The following is a 3,707-nucleotide window of genomic DNA, read 5'->3' as shown; positions in this document are numbered from 1 at the left end:
CTAGACGTACTCGCACAGTGGCTCGTCTTTCCGATCTCAGATCCGTTGCAGATCGTACTTGTTGCCCGGTTGTTCACAAGTAGCGATGAAATTGTCGATGAAGGCTTGCTTAAGCTCCTGCCAAGAATCAAAGTAGTTTGCCGGCAAGCTGACCAGCCATTGGTGACCTGCATGGCCAACAGCGACTGGGAAGTAGTTAGACATGACGTGCTCATCAGCCATGGCTGATCTGCACGCAGTTTCGTAGAGCATGACCCATAATTCGGGGTTTTCCTTGCCGTCGTACTTCTGAAGTTTCTCGAGCTTGAAATTCTTGGGCCATATGACTTGGCGAAGGTGTGGAGTAAACTGCTTCAAACCCGGCGGACCGTGGGCAGTGTCATACTCCATACGGCGATAGCTTTCGTAGGATGCTCGATCGTCAGCTCTCTAGTTGATGCGAGCGCGCAGATCACGTCCACTGAGGTAATGGCGGAGATCGTTATTACCATCGCGGTGATCTCGATTGCCATCCGGATTAGCCCTGTGACCGCGGTTATCGCGGTGATTGTCGTGGTTTTCTCGGTGATTATCATCCCGGATGTCGCGACGGTTGTCCTCCCGACGGCGGTTATCATCCTGACCACCGTCGTGGCCACCGTTTCCACCTTGACGGTTGTCTGATGGGTCGTTGTTGCGCGAGCCACACGGGTTGAGTGGCTGTGAGTGACTTGGAAGCTGGCGGCTGTGGCTTGACTCAACTGAGACGGATGGAGCTCGGACTTGATTTACAATCTCTGCGATCTGGGCCATGGCAGCCGTTAGATAGGCTTGTATTTCATCGCGAACCGCTTGGGTTTCCGGGGTGTTGGGTAGCCGTTGCATTGTCGCCATGGCGACGGCTACGTTGGCACTTGGAGTCCTGAAGACCTGTTTGTCCCCCACCCTGTCGAAAGCATCGTTGAGGTCGCGTGGCTGGACCCTTATGCGTCGTGCCTCCTGGTCTGCTTCGGCTTTGATTTGTCGGCGATTGAATCGATCAATATTGCATGCTTCGCGCGCGGTCCTTTCTTGTTCTGTTTCGCCGATCGCCGGTGGTTCGTCATTGCTGACAACATGGATCAAATCCCCTCGTCTTGGCGGGAAAGACGGGAATTGTGAAAATCCCGGGGCGTGGTCTGGCAGATCCAGATCGTACTTGGTGCCATCGTCATCGTGATGCTGAAGCTCGGTGTGTACAGATGCTTTAGATGCGATGCCAGACGAGGAGCTGAAGTCGCCCTCTTGGACCATGTGGATGGATCCTTCTTGATAATCTTCAGTCCGAATCATGTTGACGAAGTCGCGCGGCTTCGACCGAGGTCGGTGCATAAAACACAGATCCAAGCGGCGTTGTAGGTTATACGCGTAGCTGGAGGCAGCGTTTCACAGGCCGTAGGGCTGGACCTGGTGGTTCTCCGTCAAGGCTTCGTACTCGGAGAGCCAGAGACCCGTCGCGGGGGCTGGCCGGCGACGAGCGGAGCGCCCTTCAGGAGTAGATATGACCACGAGATCTGTACCAAGTCGTGCAGGACGACTAGTACGAGCTGATCGGGTAGATCTGTTGTGGGGAGCGGTTACCTGCTCGTTAGGTTGACTTTGAATCGTACTTACCAGAGCTAGGGTTTCAGCGAGTTTGGCGTCGACCCGATCGATGGAGTTGAGCAGGTCGGTGTTGTCGATCTGCTTCCCTTTGTAGCGGGGAAGCAGACGACGAGTCGTCGGCGTGGTTGAAGATGATGCAGGCGTGGTCGAAGCCAGATGTACCGTGGTCGGAGCTAGATCCATCGTGGTCGGAGCCGTACCCGTCGTGGTCGGAGCCGTAGCCGATGTAGGTGGAGCAGTGGTCGGCGCAGATTGAATCCACGCCTCCTCTGTGGTCATGGTGATGAAGTCGTTGGAGCCGGTGGTCCAGGTGATCTGGCTGACGGTGAACGTGAGACCGTTCGGCGTAGCCATGGAGGCGGAGACGATGACCATCTTGTTTGCTTGGAGAGCAGTACGCACACCCCCTACCTGGCGCGCCACTGTCGACGAAATATGGTCGACAGTCTACCTAGGGGTATGTCCAAGGTAGTAGATTGTCGGCAGACAGATGCGCAAGCCACAAACAAGACGGTGACGCAAGACAGACACGAGGTTTTATCCAGGTTCGGTCGCCGAGAAGGCGTAATACCTACGTCCTGCGTCTGATTTGTATTGTTGTATGTCAATGAGAGATGTTTTTTTAGAGAGATCCCCTGTCCGCCTTATATGGTCCGGGGGGCAGGGTTACAGATCTGGAAACCAATCCTAGTTAGTTACAATTGCCATATGTGGCCGGATAAGGATTCCTATTCTAACCGACCAGGATCCTGCTTGATCGCCAAATCCGCCTTGACTCCTTGTGCGGGACTCCGATCAAGTTGGCTGGGCCGCACGTCGTCTTTCTGGTGGATCGGACCCATTGATCCGGGCCGGCCCAAGCTTAGCCGTAAGGGTATAGGGGTTAATACCCCCACACACAAGCAGCAGCAAACTGGACGTAGGGACGTTCTGCCCGAATTAGTATAAACCCTTATGTCTTCCGAGCACACCATCTAAGCTAAACGCACAAATATAAATTTACTCTTTGATAACTCGAAACACCGACAGGTTTATTTATATGTCACAATAGATTAATTACTAGGAGAAGGAGCTATATATATATATATGGCAGACACGCCACATGTGCACATTTTTTAAAAAAAAGCACATATGCACATTTCCCACCGCTCCTATTTCATGTATGGCCGTCCGCGAATCTAGGAGGATGGTTGACGCTCGGCTAGTGGAGTAGGGTTTGAGACGCACGGGATCTGTTTGGCATTGGATTGGAGGCTTGAGGAGATATTTGATCTCGTGTCGTGTTCCTATAGAAGGCTAGAAGAGTCTCCGTCTAAAAAAAATACAATTCTACTATTTAAATTTTGTTCAAAAAAATATGCGATCCTACAAGCTTGGTGCTATCTCCACCATACATTCCTGCCTTCCAGAATATTCCTGCTCAGGTCAATTAGCTATACAAGAGTATTTTGGTAATTTCGCTAGCTGCCTTCGTATTCACGCTTGGTCCTATAATTACGTTTTTTATGGACAGGGGAGTAAGTACTCGGCGGAGCCCTACTGTACTAGAGGCCCGCGTTTATTAGTACTATTTGGCATGGCCAACACGACGGCGCGGCTGCTTGAGCAAATGCAGCAGACAACACAGAGCAGTCGCAGCTGCTATATTTTATTTATTTGTTAAAAATACTAATTAAGATAAGATGCACAATGTACAAGATAGGTGCATAGTACACCGGTAGTACATGAGCACGTACTTTATTGCTACCGGCAGTAGTAGATGATGAGGAACACACATTTTTTACAAGAGGTAATCCGGCCGATCGTAGCAAGCGTAAGTGTTTGGATTCGTGGTCGTTTAGGCTGGAGCCCGGAGCAATACAGAGGACAGGGGCAGGGGCAGGGGCAGCATAAAACAGGGTGTGGAGTGAACGCCACGCTAGCTCCTTGTACTTTTATTATCATCAATCAAGGTGCACATGCATGGTAGACACTATCTCATCGCATCCGATGGTAAAGTTTGATTATATATATCTTAATTACTGGAGCACACATTCTTTAGTCGCTCCTAAAATTCATGTCACATCGAATGTTTCGATACTAAT

Source organism: Miscanthus floridulus, chromosome 2 (genome assembly GCF_019320115.1).
Source record: "Miscanthus floridulus cultivar M001 chromosome 2, ASM1932011v1, whole genome shotgun sequence".
In the NCBI taxonomy this organism is placed as follows: Eukaryota; Viridiplantae; Streptophyta; class Magnoliopsida; order Poales; family Poaceae; genus Miscanthus; species Miscanthus floridulus.
Note: the sequence above shows the minus strand (reverse complement) of the source record.